Raw genomic sequence first — 18,590 nt, 5'->3', positions numbered from 1 at the left:
TTCTGTTTTACTTTCTACAAGTATAAAAAGTACACATGGGTAATTTACCGTCAAGCCCTAGTAAACCATTTGAAAAAAMCGACTAATTTATTTGTAGTAGTTGCCATCCACATRTGACTTTGAAAGAATAATTAAAGTTTTGGCTAAGTGTAGCTCTGGGATATTTTACATTCTGGAGAAGTGACGGGATGGTAAAGCGGCCAGAGATATTGATTACTGCTGGGATTACAACACCATGAGCATCGCTCTSAGTCCAACAATGTAATCATCAGCCCTCTGCTTGTAATGCACAGGTCGCCTCGGCCCCCCCACCGAGGGAGGGAAGGAGAGGCAGAGGGAGAAGTGCGGTCGGACACAGAGCAGATGGACAATGTTTCATTTGACATTGTCCTTCAGCAAATGAAAACTTTAAGGTTGAAATTTTCCAATCAGGATTTTGGTTTAAGATTATTTTGAAAACAGCTGCAACGTCTTGGATATAGATGTGTGTATTTAGTGGAGTATTTTCAGGATTTTTTTTACTTCCACCTTGAAAATGAATTTTATTCATCTTGACGGAACAAGAATGCCAAAGACGAGATTGAGATTGCTTCTTCTTTCGGTGAAAGCTCTCATCGGTGCTTGCTGTAGATTAGATTCCTGAATGTGAAGAGGTAGATGCTATAGAGAAAATGTGGATTTATTTATTTATTTATCTTTTTTTAATCTGTGACTGCACTTACCTAAAAACTATTTCACTGCKGTATGGTTCTTATAACTTTTTTGTACCAAATCAAAACCCTCTGTTGATTAGCCTTCATGTCTTTCGCATAAAGTCAAATCTCAATATAGAAAGCTTTAGTAGCCTTTCTGAAAARYTGCTAAATTCTAGTTGACRTTATTGTGGCTTCAGCAGAGCTGGCTCAGTAACGGCTCTTTGTTAGAATGCCTTTTTACTGTGAAGTGAAAAGTGCTCTTAAGACGGTCAAGGGTGTATTTTCCAGTTCTTTGAGGCCCCGTAGCCCTAGGGCGTCCCTTGAAGCAACTCCCCGTCTGAGTCACAGGAGCCAGTACATCTGAAGTATAGCGGGCCAGGTGACATCATGGTGTTTCTGTATTCTCTGAAGCAAAAAGTCACATTGACAAACTTTTCTGAAACTTCCTAACAATAAAAAGCCTGGCTATGTTTTTCCTCTTATTGTATTTGCCTGTGCATTTATCCTTCTGAGACCGTATTCATACAGAACAAACATTTGAATTTGCACTTATGTTTTAAATGCGTTTGCTTACTTACAAAAATTGAGAATTAATATGTTGACTTTGATCAACTACTGAAACAGTTTCATACAACAGTGTGAGGTGTTTTGGTTGTGTAAATGTGAATGTCTTGCAGACTGCTAGACACCAGTGCAGAATAGGTCCAACAGCAAAATCAGAATAAATATTCCCACACTTCCATATTCAAACTGACCAATGAGCACTCAAGACGCTGAACACCAATACATAATTGTACCAAAGGCTAAATAGACTCTGACCTGGAGCATTTGATTAAGTATCAAAATATTTTGTGCATCACACTATTTACCATAAATGATTATTTCCCAGAATTTCTTTAAAAATTGGTGTGAAAGAAATGCAATATAAATACAATTCTGATTACATCAAAGTACATGTAATCAGAACTGCATGAAATAAAAATTACTAACACATTAAGATGTATAATTGAACTTATGAGAATGGGGAAAATAACGTTCCAATAGGAAAGTTCATTAAAACGTCACAAGAACTAATAGTCTTTGAACTTGATGGGTCCTTATTCATTGATGTGGAAAAAAAATACTTTTCCAGAACACTCTTCAATGGAGACAATGGAAGAATACCTTCTGATAGGCCTCCTCCTTTGAGAGGTTGGGATATTTCAGCTGTAGGTGAAATCAGCATTTGTCAAAGTTGGTACAAAATGTTTAAAACGCAGGTACACATTTAAGTTGAACTGGTATGAAATGACCTTTTGAAAATTGTCCACTTTTTTATGCCTGAAACAGTCAGGTACAAAACGACAGAAACTGCAAAAGTACCAAATAACGATTTGATGAAATGACCAGCACTCGTCAGTGTTGTCAAGAAGCTGGATCACTCTTGGTCAGGGGTCTCCAACTCCAGTCCTCAAGAATTGCTGTCCTGCAACTTTCATGCGCCCATGACTCATTACCTGGCCTTGGCAAAATGTAATGACCTAATTGACTTATTGAAATAAATCAGTCCTTGAATATCTTGCACCTGTGTATAGAAACACCTGTGAAATGTATTCTTTGCCATCTCAATACACTAATAGCCAAGAACTAAAACAGAAGTTTGGTCCAGCCTTTCACAGATGCCAGTCAGTGAGAACATTTTGTTTTGTATCGACAGGCTAAAAGGATAAACTCAAACAAAATGGAAATGAAAAGCCACCTCGGTTTGCACCCCATTGCCTGTTTGTGCTGGCAGAAGAAAACAAGGACAACTGGCACAATATTGACAATCATCAAACACAGATGTTCAAACCGAAGCGAAGGTTCAGTTCACCCGGCAGTTTGGTTCAGTTTGCAGAGTTCGATAAGGAAAAATAAATAAATAAATTGAGATCTACTTGCAAATTACTGTTTTCTAATAAAGGCATAAGGTCAAAGTAATTTATTTGCATTGAAAGACTTTTTTATTCCCAGACTGTTTTTATGTTTCTTTCACGGTGTAATTGCATGTGGAGAAATGTACTTTTTAAGAAAAAACCTTAAGGTTTTCAAACTGTACTTAAGTTTTACTATGCATTGAAAAGGGTGCCATAGAATTTAATGGGCTATGGGTTCAATAACGGCCCAGTTAAAAAGAGACAGCCATGTTTTCTATTTCTTTATTTGGTACAAAGTGCATCTACAGGGCTTTTCTAAGGTGGTACTTAGCACGTAAAGGGAGATAACTAGGGCCGCAGCACATAAGTAAATCTAAAGACCTCCATAAAGCTGTAGTCGGGAGAGGAGGAGGAGGACGACGGAGACAGGTATTACTCCATCCATCATTTCCAGTGGCTTCAAATAACCAGCACAGGCTCATCCCTAGATCATTGAGGACTGGAGGTGGCGAGTCAGAAGCATCTCCTGTGTGAATTAAGTAAAATCTATTTTTGGAGCCGCCACATCCATTCTGCTGTTAAAATGTAACATTTTACAAAATGCCAGCATTGTTAGAAGGATAAATAACAGCAAGAATAAATAACAGCTTCTTCTATTTCGGTGCCATTTTGTTATTTCATAGTCTCGCAGCTTACAACCAAGTTTGCTATATTTTAAAATCTTGTGATTGGGGGTCACTTATTTAAGAAGATGACCTCCATAACTAGTAGGTTAGAAACACCACATTATATTTTTAGCAACTTTTCTTTCTTATATTTGTTCACCTTACTATCTCAGAAAGGTTTTCTTCAAGGAATTGTGTTACCAAAATATTTTATTGGTGAGCCACTTAATAGTTCCAGTGAGTGGAAGCAGCTAAAAGTCTCACTTTTACTCACATAAAAAGTATATTTACAAATCTTATTAAAACAGCACATGTTCTTATAGAAAGTAATGTTTACACATGCTGCCCATGGTTACATTGTTCCTTTGGCTGACTCTGTTAAAACTAAGGTTTGTTGATTCCTTTGGAACCAAGATCCTCCATATGACTGGGGCACTTTTTTTTTTTTTTTTGTGAGTGAGTGTGAATTCCACTCTCTTCCTCTATATACTTTCCCAAATCTCATTCACTTTCCCTGTTTTTGGGGGAAATGAGCACATTCACATCAGCATCTTTCAGTGCTGCCAGCAAGCAGCGCTATTAGTTCATTAACCTTTTGAGGTTTAAGTTGCCATCTTTATAAAACCTCTTTTAGCCTGTGCAGCTTGTAAAATGAATAAAATGCTAATGCTATTCACAAATTCTTAGTAAAATTCTACGGCTGAAACAAATATGTGGTTAGTAACACCTGAATATTCCACTCTGTGCGACTTTCTTATCGTTTTGTGTGGCAGAATACAATAAAGCCTAGAACAGAGAGGTGCATCTGATACCTGGGGAAACCGTCTGCCCTCTATCCACTGGCTTGCAGAGAAAAGGTTGGATGAATATAACTCTGTTTTGATTCAAAACCAAAACTGAGAAATGTAGGAAGATTTCTACATCTGCAATGCATCAAAACTGTTTTTCAGCATTGCTTTAAAATTCTTGTAGGATGTAGGATTAGCACATGTTAGTTTTTGCTTAAATGTTTAAGCCTTATTGAATTTAGAGATTCATACATAAAATTATTTGTAAATAAAAAAATTGTGTAATGAGCCAATATACATCACTATTCAAGCTACAACATCTATTGGTGTATAACCAGATTAAAAAAAAAAAAGGAATCTTATGAGTGAGGACAAGGCAAACCTTAAGGCAGGGGTCTTCAGATCCAGTCCTCCACGGCTGGAGACTTGCGACTTTTAGATTCGTCCCTGGTCCAACACACTGGAATCAAATGACTGATTTACCTCCTCAGGATGCAGTGAAGTTTTCCAGAGTCCTGCTAATGACCTGGCTATTTGATTCAGGTGTGTTGAAGCAGAGACGCATCTAAAAGTTGCTGGACACCAGCCCCAGAGGATTGGATTAGAAGGCCCCTTCCCTTAGAATATCAAGTAAGACCAGAGCAAAAGGCACAGATGGAGGTAAAGGTCCAACAGTAGTACAGAGCATTACAGATGGAAAATTCAAAGTTTGGTGCAGATATTTACAAACATCTTATTTAGATATCTGRATAGAAAAGACAGACACCCTAATCAAACTTTCTCCAATTTGATGTCAGTTAGGTTTATCAAATTTATTTCTGTTTGTCTAATAACTATAATGATTGAAAAATAATCTTTGAATTCAGAAGTTTACACTCCTTTGCTGAGTAATTGTTAAAATTTTCCTTCCAAAAATATGACTTGGGTCTGGGATTTTGGGTGCACTTTCAAAAACTTCTCTCAATATTTTTTTGAACATTTTTTCCTTTTATTGGTCACATTGTGGACACACACACACACTCTTTCAGGTCTGTCCAAAAATATTGAATCAAACTGGGAATTATGACTTTATGATGGCCACTCAATCTTAACATTCTTAAGGGAGTGTGTAACAAGTTTGGTGGTATGTTTGGGGTTTTGGTCCATTTGGAAAACCCATTTGTGCCCCAGCTTTTACTTCATGGCTGATGACATTAGATGTTGCTTTTATACTTCCACATAATATTTTTTTTCATCCACTTTGTGAGTTTCACCAATCCCTTTGGCAGTAAAATACTCCCATAAAATCACTCTTCCACACTTTCGTTTCACAGTTTGGCTGAAGTTTTCAAACTTCCAGCGTTCCCATTTTCCCCTCTGAACAATGGCAATGGTCATTATGGTCAAACACACTTTATACTTTAGAAAAACTACCTGGTTTCTTGAAAAGGAGCATTTGTTTCTATTTATTCAGGAACCTGCAAAATGGTCCAACAGTCGCATTGAGTGACCCACACAATATTGCACTCCTCAGATTATAGCTGTGCCTGTTTTTGCTCTAATCTTGTCCACTTTGTTTGCCTCTAATCAGACCTTCCCATGACAATTGACTTAAGAAAATCTTTTAAATTCTTCCTTATGGCTTTCCGTTTTGCCCTCGCTGTACATCAGTAATGTTTTTGTTTGTACGGCCTTTTAGATTTGGGATCCTACTCCAGCTATTAACAGGCTTTTAAAAGCTTAATTAGCTGCTCCCACATGTAAACAACTTTCTTAATGATACGGTAATTGCACATTAGGACAAATGCAAAAAGTCTTTGAAGTGGCTGGAGAAAAACACTCAGCAGCACAGCATCCAAACCTGTGGGGAAAATGTATTTATTTATTTATTATAATATTGATTAAACTGTTGAGAATCTGGCTATGTGATTTTCAGATGGGGCTGAGTATTTTTGATTTGTGAGTGACATTGGGTTTAGTACTTAGTTCCTGCTTCATACTAAAAAAACAAAATAGAAATCGATGGCTGGATGAAGATACATCTCTTACATTGCAGGTAGGTTTGCCTGGCTCAGAACGGCGTTTTATATCATGCCTGCATATAGATACGTGTTTCCTGGAAAGTGTAACCCAGATAAAGAATAAAAAGTATAGAGGAAAAACTGTTCCAATCCACTTACAACAAAATCCTTCCAAATGCCTCAACAGCCACACGACAAAACGTCAGAGGAAATGTTGACTTGTTGGCGACAGATTAATGGCACCCTGACCTTTGTCACAACCCACAACATACACAACATTTACCGTCTCTCTTTAAGGTCATGGTAGGATGTCCTGCCTGTTGCTGCCACATTTGATCTTTTACTGTGGGCTTTGATGACCTGTATTAAAACAGGCCGCGTGCTTTTCGTCCACCTCTTGTCCCATCAGCAGGCAGGTGATGTTGGCGCCACTAAAACTCAAGTCAGAGGTCAACATCAGTGAATTAATTTCAGGGTGGGAGAGACGCCGCTCCCGGAAAACTTATTGATCCTTGGTAGTTGAATATGTTAAACATTTGTCTGATAGAGATGCTTTTAAAAATCGGCAGCATGAGGCTCCCAGAGTACCAGCACAGATTCAGCAGGGAGTGGCGTTAAATTACACTGCCAATACAAAATTCTCATTGTCAAGCGTTTGCCGCTGTGGCTCTGTGCTCTTTGTCATTAGCAATTACCATGTTTAAGTCCGCAATTAAAATCCTTAATTCCCCAATTATTGATGTTTGCTTTTGTATCAAATAGGTTTCATAATGGCTTTTCTGGCTGAGATGTATAATCTCCTCCTCATGAGGGATTTTGCACACAGATTATGGCAGTTTATGTTCAGAGTGTAAAATCTTACATATCGAGTCTCCATGATGTATTTCAACAGCTATGTTAAAGAATTTGTAGACATGTGTGCCGTCAGAGGCTTTCATTTGTAAAGCAGGTTTTACAATGTTGGCAGATGAAACGGCTTAACAAAATTTATTAAATGGGTCTGCATATGTGATGAAAATATTTTACTGTTTTGACTGAGTAATACAGAATTGAGTCGGTCTTGATAAAATACTCTTATTTATTCGGAATAGTCAAATGATCATTGAAATCAATTGTGCTACCCCCAGTTAAAGCTATGTATTTACATGCACATCATAAGAAGGCATTACCTTTTTTCATATTGATTTATTCAATAAATGAATAAATCAAAACTTTTTTTTTGTTACAAGTCAGTTTTGGATAACCAAAATTCTGAATACTAGAATAATGCAAATAAAAAAAAAAAGTTTACATATCTTAACACTGTTATGCCTTTAAGCTATTTAGGAAAACCCATGTGACAATCTCATGACATTTTAAGCTTTTGATGGGTTAATTTATAACCATCCATTTATTTACTATGCCCCCATAATGCAACAACTCAGATATGCTGATTCCTTGTGACGTCATAGAAAAGTAAACAAAACTGCATTAAATGTGGACCTCCACATGTCCCTTTCATCGTTGGGTGCAATTTTCAGATGCCTGAAAGTACTATGTTCATCTGTTCAAAACATTTGATGCAAATATACACAGCATAGCAATGTCCAGCTGTCATAGCATTCAGGAGGGAGATGGGTTCTGTGTGCCAGGGATGAATCTGTCTGCAAAATGTGTGTATCAAGCCAAGGAGGAAAAAAGAGAAGATCTTGTGAACTTGGAGTCAGGAACTGGCGAATAATATCTTCGGTGACACAAGTCCATTGAGTAGTTATCAAACTTAATAAAATAACAAAATGAAGAAAATGGATCACTTTATCCAAACATATTTGACTCAAAACCAGCTTACACCCATCTGAACTGTAAATAAATGCGCGTGTGTGTGTGTGCGTGTGTGTAGGTGTGTGTGTGCGTGTGTGTGTGTGTGTGCGCACGCTCCACTGACTATCAAGAACTTTAAAGCTGACTCTCATGACCCTGTCAAAAAATGATTAAGTATATTGAAACTATGTTGTAAGTGTATCAAAAGAGGAATGAAAGCTTAGCAGTCCATTTTTTATTTCTTTTTGCAAACTGTTTTTGCTCAGACCCTGAGAGAAACCTTTACATGAACATGCTGGACGTCTGATGACAGACGATAACAGTCTGGCAAAGTTGCAGACTCCTCAGTTTTGAAATAAGTTTAGATGAGACCTGTAAAAAAAAATACAGCTCTGTAGATGAACATTTACATCTGAAGTATGTTTGCTTAAATACAAGAGGAACATCTGAGGTGATGATATACACATCCAAATCTGAGGTGACGACATAAATACATTTGTAGTTCTGTATAAATCTGCAAAACAAAGTTCAATTTCAACATTTGTGTTGACAAAAAAAATGTAACTCAAGATTTCAGCATTGCTACGCTTTCATTCTTCTTTCTTTTTTGTCTATTTTACTATGCATTGCACATTCTCGTGGCTGCCCAACACAAACCTACCGTTCCTCCATCTAACACGATTGTCATGCAGCAGCTCCCCATTCAGCCATATTCTTCCCTCACATCTCTGAACTAAAGCCTCCTCTCAAAGCCTTATAAAAATCTGCTCTCTGGGAAAGAGCAAACCGCAGAATACCAAACCTTATCGTTCATCAAAGCACAACTCTGCTAAATAAAGATGCACTACAAAACAGAGATGCGCCAATTAAGTAAATACATAAAAAGGCACTGGAATCTATACTCTGTTTCAGGTTGCTGGTGATTTTGATGGGTTCTTACAGGAAATTAGTCTATTTTTTTTAGCCTTTACTGTAGTTGAACTTTGAGTGACAGTTTCAAAGTCAAACTACTATAATTAACCCATTTTGGCATGCCGCCACCACTACCACTGAAAGCAGCATAAACGGTTCCATTCAGTGAAAAAAACTGAATACCACAACATCAAGAAACTTAATATTTTATCCTTCAAATCATCAAGGTCAAACCAACGCTATGGCGCACATATCCATGTTTATCTGCACAGATGGCATGAATTATTCCCTTTCATCTGACAAAGAGGGCTTCATTAGCATTTACAGGACCGATTACACGCTCTCCTAATCTACTGCAGGGGTCCCCGTATTCTGAATGTGGTTAAAAAAAAATATCCCATCATTCTCACATGACATGGGTAATCCAAATGAATTTCTGCCAACATGCAAGAACATAGAACATATGAATGGCTCAGTGTCAGGCATTTGGCAAACGTTCATCTAGCCGCAGCAGAGGGCGATAACACAGGCTGAGTCACACGCTGTGTGAGTCACAATCCACTTGGGGCCGTATTCAACTGTACAACAATGAACAAAAAGCTAAATGACCATCAAAGAAAAACACAAGAAAAACAGAGGATTAGCGGTCTGCGTTGGCCATTGTTAACTGCAGAAATGCAGAAAGAGGAAGAGCAAGCAGTATTAGAGGCTTTTGTTTTAATCGCTGGGGTTAATGCTGTTGTTGAATAATGTATATAAGTAGGTCTTCTAATAATTGGGAGAGTTTTAAAGGAGGAATTTCCATTACATGTTTAATAAAGCAAATTGATTCTTAATATGTATCAAATGTAGAATTTTTCAGTCAAATTAATTTGCACATCCAGCATTATATGTGTTAATCAAATTAAGTGCATTTAATTTGTTCCTACATTTTCCCTTTAATGGTAGGATTAGAGTCATATTTAGTCATATTGAATAAATTTGGATATGCATTCTGATGAGGCTAGAGTAWAATAACCTGTATTTAATGCCTGTTTGTCATTTTTAAAACTTTTCATAATGTTCGCATTTCGTTAATAAAAATGTAAAACCAAAATTYGTATTTTGATTTTCTGATACAATATTTTGATCTGAGATTTTTTTATATATCTTTTTAGGTACACTCTTGGCAAAAGCTAGCACATCTGCAATTTCTCAATGATAAAAACAGATTTATGTTCAACACAAGAATCTATTCGTAGTGAACAAGTTTTGACTTGTTTTTAAACACTGTTTTTCATTTTTAAATTAGAAAAAGAAAATAATTAATTCATTGATGCATTCATAAAAACAGACATTTTTTTGTAACTGGAAGATTTAGGGCAGCCATCTGCACAGCATTAGAGGTTTTTATGTTAATCTAAAAAATCAATCAAGGTTAAAGGAGACTTAATAGTGCTAACAATAAGATCGAGGTGTTTTATAACTGCTTGCATTTTGTTTAATTTGTTTTTGACTCAGTATTAACATTTAGGCACTTTTGGGATTTTTCTGTTCTGCTCTCATGTGACTCCAGGCTCGAGTGAGCAGTCCTCACAGATCATTGGAGCAYAGGTGCGCCGCAGAGACTCACATCTCATTAAAATGTGCATTACCCCCTTCCTGTCTTCCCATCTCCGCTCGTACCCAGCCCTGGCGTAACCATATGGACCCCATACMGACTCTCATTATACGGCACGAAGTGAATTCATTCCCATTAAAACAAGGAAGGCCCAGAAGTGTTTTTGTGTTCAGATTGTGATAATTTTCATCTGACCCAAAGCTCAGGGTGGAAAAACGTCTGTTTGGTTACATTATTAAATTACATCGGTGTCTTTTTTTWYWTTTTTTTATTCARCTGTAAAATAAACTACTCAAACATGCTTGAAAAATRTKTTCTTAGTTTACTGAAAATTACAGTTGAGCTGACCTTTAGTGGCTGTTTGTCAAGATAATCTCGCATAAAACAAGCAAACTCCTTTTGCAAAATTATTGATACWTTTTTATGCAAAATCTATTAGAAGAAGAACATTTATCTCCATTATGTGTGTGCCTGTATTTGACAGTGAAGACTGGTCTTTGTGTTCGTCCTGCACATCAAATCTCCAAACATTTCTTGGTTTGCCGTTGTAACGTGTGAAAATGTTCAAGAGTTACAGCTRCTTCAGTAAGTCACACTACACTTTTATAGTGTCTTCCTTTACAATCTATAAAGTCTGCAAAGCTGTCTTCCAAATGAGAATCGACACAGCCAGCATGCATGTGCTGCAGAAGCATCTACGTAAACATCACCCCATTCCGTTTCTCTTTGATTATTACATACACATGAGGGGGCCGCCAAAGCACTTTCAGCCCCTCAGTCATCAAACCCCTCTCCGTCTGCTGACRTGAAAAAGTGAACAGCCGTGTAATCAGGTGACATGTGATGTAAAGAAATTAGGCAGGAGGATGGGAAAGGGCTGGTGTGGAGGATTCCTTACGTTTTACTCTTAAAACAGCCAGCAGGGGCAGCTCATCGGGAAATTGGGGTTGTCAGCGAGCTGTCAGGGTGCATTGACCAAACGGATCTCGCTGTGCTGGGTAGCTGTCGTTGACATGTCAGTCTCGCCCTCAACTAATCAATCCTTGGTAGAATAGAAGGAGACAGAGGAGAAGACCTGCCACTTATCCCGTCTTTTTTTTTTCAATTGATAGCAGTAAAAAAGGGGGGGGAAATAACCTTAAATAGTAACCTTTTGAGTTAATAAACAATGATACAATGTTGATTTCTGTTTTTACAAAGTCAACTTTTCTTCTGTTTTTTTTTTTTTTTCTTTGACCACCAAATTGTTCTGCTGTCCATGAAGGTCAACACGCGCTCAGGGAAAGTGTGTGTATTTGCAGCGAATAGAAAGCACAGCTTCTGTCCATGAGCTGCTCTGTCTGGGTGACCACGAAGGTGGCCAGCTTCCCCCTGTTGCTCCAGCTCTCCTCAGTCTGGGCAAGTCGGCTTTCTGGGTCACAGCCGCCACGGCTCCCCAGGGAGACGAGACAAAGAAGGCAGAGAGGGTGTGGAGGTGAGGTGAGGTGGGGGTGGGGGGTGGGAGAGAGCGCCGGAGTTGAGTATAAATAAAATCTTCCTTGCGCTTCACCTTGAAAAGACCAGTTGCCTGTCGTTGTCTTCCTCCATGCAGATTTAAGTCCAACAAAACTCATGAATATCTATCGGAAATGTGACAACTCCCCTTGAGGTTGCTTGTCTCCAGACTCATCGTCTTGCATTCTCCTGCATTGTGAGTGACAATCTATTAGAACCAACTAATATGCTGTTCAGTTTTACTGGTAGTAACGCTGCATGCTAATTTAACATTCATGGCTGCTAAAAGGACATTCTTTGTAAACAGAAGTTGTTGAATATTTGGAAACTCTGGGAGGCAAAACCAAAGAAAATTAAGGTGCAAAATATAAAAGGKCTCTTCSTTCTCTGTGTGTATACACATCTCCTCTGTCTTTTACATCATTTGATTTCYTAAATCTGTGATTTATAACCCATAGTTAAATACCTCTGGTGCTTTGGCTGCCTTTGGTGGCACTGAGAAAAAAACGTCGGTAGTAAATGTTTTTCCAGCTGCATAATAATATTTTGAACGACAACACGACTGCAAAATAAATAATTTAAATAAATGTAATTTCRCAATTACAAAAGACTGCTTTGGTGTAATATTTGGTGCTGAATGGAATAGTTCAAATTTCACATCATAGTTCCAGTTTCTAATAATGCATTTGGCTTCTTTGGATGGACTTAGACTATCTCTCATGCCCACACCTAAAATATATGCTGACAAAAATGCTGGAGCTCAGTTGGTTAATCATAATCTAAGCSTGTGTTTCCCAACCCTGCATGTTTGAGGTATTTCCTTCCTTCAGCCCAGCTGATTTATTTCAATCGATGACTGATTAACAGCCGTTTGTTGAACTGCAATCAGCTGAATCAGGCACATTAAAGTAAGGAAACCTCTAAAGTATGTAGGACAGTCTGCCTTGAGGACCAGGGTTGGGGAAACACTGACCTAAGCAATCACCACAACTATAGCTATTTTAAAAATATCATGAGTCCCAACCTCCAAAGTCGGAACTTGAATCTTGGACACTAATTGATATTTATATTGATACAAGACTAGCTAAAATATTTATTTTCAGTATATATATGAAGGAAGAATCTAAACAGGATGTTCTGTTCATCTGGCATAGACACGGGATATTTCACTGTATTAATATTTGGGTTGCATTGGGAAAAAACTAAACTTTTCCGGTTAACATTGAAGGAGCAATGTGAGAGGTTGGGAGGATCCTTGTTATAGTACTGAAAATTCACCAGAGGAAAGGAACCTACAGTAATGATACTCTATTCTTTGAAATAAAATTGTTGCATCTCCTAATTGTTTTTAATARCATAACTTTTAACRTYAMRGGTCCGATTTCTGACATACTTGCCTATTCCAACACTGGAAAGGCAGATTGAAACCATGTTCCATGTTTTGTAGCCTTGTACAAAACCAAAAATTCTGCTTTGTATGGAAAGTTAAAATCTAATGTATTAACAGAAAACATTGTGCCCTGAATAAGGAGACAAGTCAGAAAATTAGGATGAGAGATGCTGGTAAATKTGTCGACCTTTTATCATGGCTGTAGAAAACAGACTTTATATTTACAAAAGCCGTGGCTCCGTTGTTGTGTGGTGAGTGTTTATTTCGAGGAGAGGTGGCAGGATCAGAGGCACAAAGAAAAACTTAAAATGACAGCACAGGGGGTCAGGGGCGCCACAGATGATGTTAATCCTATTGAAGCAGTGTCCCTCTAGACATTTTCGCTTGATAATTTTTTTTCCCTGTTTATTGTTCTCTTCCCTGCACTGAAATGAAATTTCTGCCTGTGACTATAACTCAGCATGAATGCAGAATACTGTTTCCCAAAATATCCCACTACCCCCTCCAGCAAAAGTGCTGGACAGCGGCTCTGTGTAACTAAGTTCTGATGGAGCCAAAAAAACCCGACAAACTGTGTAGAGCTGAGCTTTTAAAGCCATTCTGACATCAGTCCACAAGAATGCTWCTAGAAGCCCGTCGATATAATATTGCAAACTATAGGACGTATATATATTTTTACAGTTTTACTTACCTACTTTGTCTTGGATAAGATTAAGAAACAAAACGTATTTATTTCACATAAAAGTTGAGTTTCGATAGGATGAGAATCATTAAGGAGTAGAGCCACTGCTCCTCCCCGTCGAGGGGATCCAGTTGAGGAGGCTCGGGCCTCTGGTTGGGACGCCTCCYAGATAAACTCCAGGGAGCTGTTACAGGCACATCCCACCAAGGAGAGAGAGAGTTGGAGGAAGGGACTGTTCCCGGGGAACACTTTGGGACYCTCTGGGAGGAGCCGATCCAAGTGCCAGAGCAGAGGGAAGTCTGGGCTTCTCCGAAGAAACCCAGACTTTATTGAAAACACAGACTTTCAATTCACAAAGAAGAATACTTGAACATTCACCCAGAACTGAGGCTGTTGACGGCAACAAATCAGACATTTGACCAAATARGTGTTGTTAGAAAAATTAAAAGCAAATTCAAATCAATCAATCAATCAAATTTTATTTGTATAGCACATTTCAGCAGCAAGACATTTCAAAGTGCTTTACATAATTAAAATAAAAACAGAAATAATCAGTGAGAAAGAGAGAGATTTAAAAAAAAAAATTACATCATTAAAACGTCGAAAAGAAAGAAGAAGAAATTAAAAACATTAAAGACATAAAAACATGGAAGACATCAAAACCCGTACATGCGTACATCAGTTCTAGTTCTTAAAATTATTTGAAGATTTGTCATCCCTTTAACTGAGAAAACAAAGGTTCACATACTTCTTTAAAATCCCGATAATGACGACATTCATTTCCGAGCAGCTCTGCAGCAGTGACTTACAGAAATACTGTCACTATTGTGAGCTCAAATTTCTGAGTCAAAGTCCTAGTTTAGGTCACGAACGCCTCGTGGCTTTCTTGTTTTCAAATGTGTCTAAAGCGCTTTCTATAAAGACTAAATGTCAACCTCGGGCTAAATAAAACTAAGGTCAGATAAATTTATGCTGAGAAGCCCAAGAAGATGTTTGCTGTTTTTACATCCAAATAAAATACACATTTTACAATATTTTGCAGTCACACTGTCAATATTGCATCCCTTTAAAAAATAATACAGATGATTTACATATTCACAATGATTTGCATTTTCTTGGCTTTATTTATGACAGATGGCTCATGCTTTGTCACATCATTAAGTACTTTCTCTCTGTGAAAATATGTGCTGTGCTTCTATGCCAATAGTGAATATATGCTTAAGACGGTTGTTGTAAACTTAATTAAGCAGACTGCCAAATACTGATGCTAAAAGAATACCATTAGATAAAAAGCCTTTACTGTGCTTTTTTTCCCCACACAAACCTTTTGTATTTGTTCTTGAAAATGAAAATGGGAGTAAATTGGTGAGCAGCCTCGCTCTGAAAACAGGTTATGACGTTATCTGTCTTAGACCAAGCCATATAATTTTAATGTTTTAAGTTGCTCAGGGCTGGTATGTATAATTAAGGCGCTTCGCTGGATTCCCCCCCTCCTGCAATGCCTGGTTGACTGACAGGAACTGATGTAGCTTTCCAAATATTTCTTAAAAAACATGAGCGCTCATGCTGTAAAAAGAAAACGATAAAATGTGTCAAAACCTTGTTTCACACAGAGAGATGTTAATCTATCTCAAGAAATTTWACATCATATTTCATAGCCATGAATATATTGTTTGATGCAGGAAACCTAAATAAATAAATGGCCTTAGTGAAGGCTTGTTATGAAAGTAACAATGCTGGTCAGAATCTCAACATTTTGTGGTCATTTTTTCCACTGGTCTGAACTCCGTACTGTCATGTTTTCATATTATCTCTGGTGGCCACAGTGTTATCCACTGAAGTCGAAGAGTGCTAACATCCCTATTCAGCAGCTTTCGACTTGACTTTGGTCATTTAAACGAAACGCGACTGCTGCGAGTGACGAGCTTGAATGCAAACTGAAAGGGAAAAGTTTCAAACTGATGTCATAAAATGGCGCCTTTGAAGTGTCTACAACTTTTGAGGAAGCCCCAGAAACGGCACGACAGAGCAGTGAGTATGTCAGTAATGTCAGCAGTAATGTCCTAATGATTCTGCCACTCTGCAGAATCCAGTCGTGGAGGGGCTTCGCCAGCACATCAATTATGAGGAGCGTTTGTTGAAGTAATGTGCTGCACGCAAGTCAATGGGCGAGGGTGGACGGGACCTGCTGCACTATTCATGTCACCATCTGCTCCCTTTAAGCAGCTCTTCCTTTAGAGGTCTGAGCGCTCCGACGCCAAGCGATGTGCCTGGCGCCTGACCGATGCATCCTGCAGAACCCGGAGTCACAGGCAGGGAAAGGTGATTTAGCCCAGTCGTTGGCGCTGYCCTAAACGCTTTGATATCCGCTCGTGCAAACAATGTGCAGGGCGCATGTGAGACTGGGAATTGATGGAATGAGAAAAAGAAGAACGGGCTCAAACACAAGCAGCAGGAGACTTCCACAGCAATAACGACGATCAATAAAGAAAATACAAAGGTTAGAGCTGAGAGGCGTTATTACATAASATCCCAAGGCCAGCACATAAAATATATATGATGCGGAAATRGGCATGATCTGTGTTTGGAACTGATTGCCGAAGCAGAAATGTTTTGATATTTCTTCCTGTTTAGTGGGGCTAAAACTCTGGAAAATCATCCATTTTTAGCGCAACAACAAGTCGGGAAGCTGTTGACCTGCAGCCAGATGGATTTTAGTGGTGATTAGAACCTGCCAATGGCCTAATGAAAGCCTTGGTTTGCACTGAGTCTGTTTGTACAGCAAATCCATACTCTGATTACATGATATATCCACAGTGAGTATCTGTAAGCAGAGRGCATGCAATGCTATGGAGGCATCTTATCAGTATGCAAATTAAACAGCTCACTTTGCTCATTATATTAAATGAGCCGCGACTGAATGAGTTTGTCTCAATTATTTCAAAGTTGTGCTCAGCGCCTGCTTGGCATAGTGGTATTTCAGATTCATATTAAAGCATTGGTCAGAGACTGAGGGCTAAGCAGGACTTGTCACACACTCTGCGTTTACCATGCCTGGGGTTTGGATTATGCACATGCACACACGCGCACGCACACACACACAGAATAACTCCCTAGTTTAAATATTGGCCACCTTGTGGGGGGCCAGCTTTAAAAGATGACTTAGCTCGGAAATAATGTCATTAAAGTATAAAGCCGAAGAATGCACAGGGACACAAAAGGCCAACCTTCACATTGCTCTGTGTGCTCCTGTATCTGTTGGTGGGGGGTATTAAAAATGCTCTTTGCACAGGCAGCTGACTGGTTGGGGAAGAGTTACTGTGATGCACAGCTTAAAACGAATAGATTTCTATCTGATGGAAACCCCCTAAAGTAGATGAGCATTGACACATTAATATTTGTTATTTTTTTAGATTGATCAAATATTTGTATTTTAGTTAAACAATGATGGCAAAATAAATACTGGAATTTACATTGCTTTTCAAAATGACTAMGTAGTATAAACTATATACTACGTAGCTCAAAATAGCTTCATTTTGAAGTAGAAGAAAAACAATGCATCATTTTCAGAATTCACCCCTAATACAGTACACAAGCAAATTTGTTGCAATTAGAGCTGCAGGTTTTATGAGGGTTTTTGTTGTTGTTGTTTTGAGTCGTGTATCTATCAACCTTTTATATCTACAGAAAAAACCTTTCTCTGTTCCACTCCGGAAAATACTTCAATCTCTATCATAATGGTTGGAGAGTGTATGGATGGCAATCTTCAAACTGTGGAATGGACTTTAGGTCTGGACTTTGACTGGACCGTTCCAACATATGAATATTTTTTCGAAATCATTCCATTGGAACGTGGCTGTATGTTTCATGCYGCCCCCCCACAAGATGCCGCACTGGGCGGTTGCCCACTTACACACAGACGTTATGCTTTCACAGAACAGTTATGACCAATTCTTCTTGTATTACAATAAAGAACCAAATTTGACTGTATTTCRTTAAATCTGTCTGCATGACTGGATTGGAATTGTATTCATTAAAAAGATKATGCTTTTAAYGTATGTACGATATGATGCTTTGTATAAYTGAATCTTCTTTGTTTRTACAATGCCATTTGCTCTATAAACTTAATTGAGGTGAATTAAAAAAATACACCTTGAGCTAAGTTCAAGTTGTATTTGTCAAGGTTAACAAAACGAGTTAAAGTCCACAAATTAAAGKTCTTAAAAATGGACGTTTTTCTAAAACTGCACAAAAGATATCCTTAAAACATKCCTCTTGCTTCTAGAAATATYGTGCCCCTATTATTTWCTTAACCAAATTWCGTGGAAATTGTAATGTGAAYGTGTAATACTACTTGTGCTTCACKTATACGCTCAACAGACAATAATAGAAACGTTTTACACATGTCTCTTGTCACTGACGACACACAAGATGAAACTTCAATGTTCAAATCATCAASTATGACTAATGCTCTCGCATTATAGATGTCAGGCTTCTCAAAATGGGCAGGGACTTTTTATTTTGTTTTAGGAAAAGTTTGACTTCACAGTTTTTGCTTCAACACTGCCCCCTAGTGAAGAAAAATCAGATCTCTATCTGACATCAGACGAGCCACACGGTACAGGTCTTGATGCTGGATGCCTCGTCTATGACAGCTGCATGTTGAAAA

Source organism: Poecilia reticulata, linkage group LG17 (assembly GCF_000633615.1).
Source record: "Poecilia reticulata strain Guanapo linkage group LG17, Guppy_female_1.0+MT, whole genome shotgun sequence".
In the NCBI taxonomy this organism is placed as follows: Eukaryota; Metazoa; Chordata; class Actinopteri; order Cyprinodontiformes; family Poeciliidae; genus Poecilia; species Poecilia reticulata.
Note: the sequence above shows the minus strand (reverse complement) of the source record.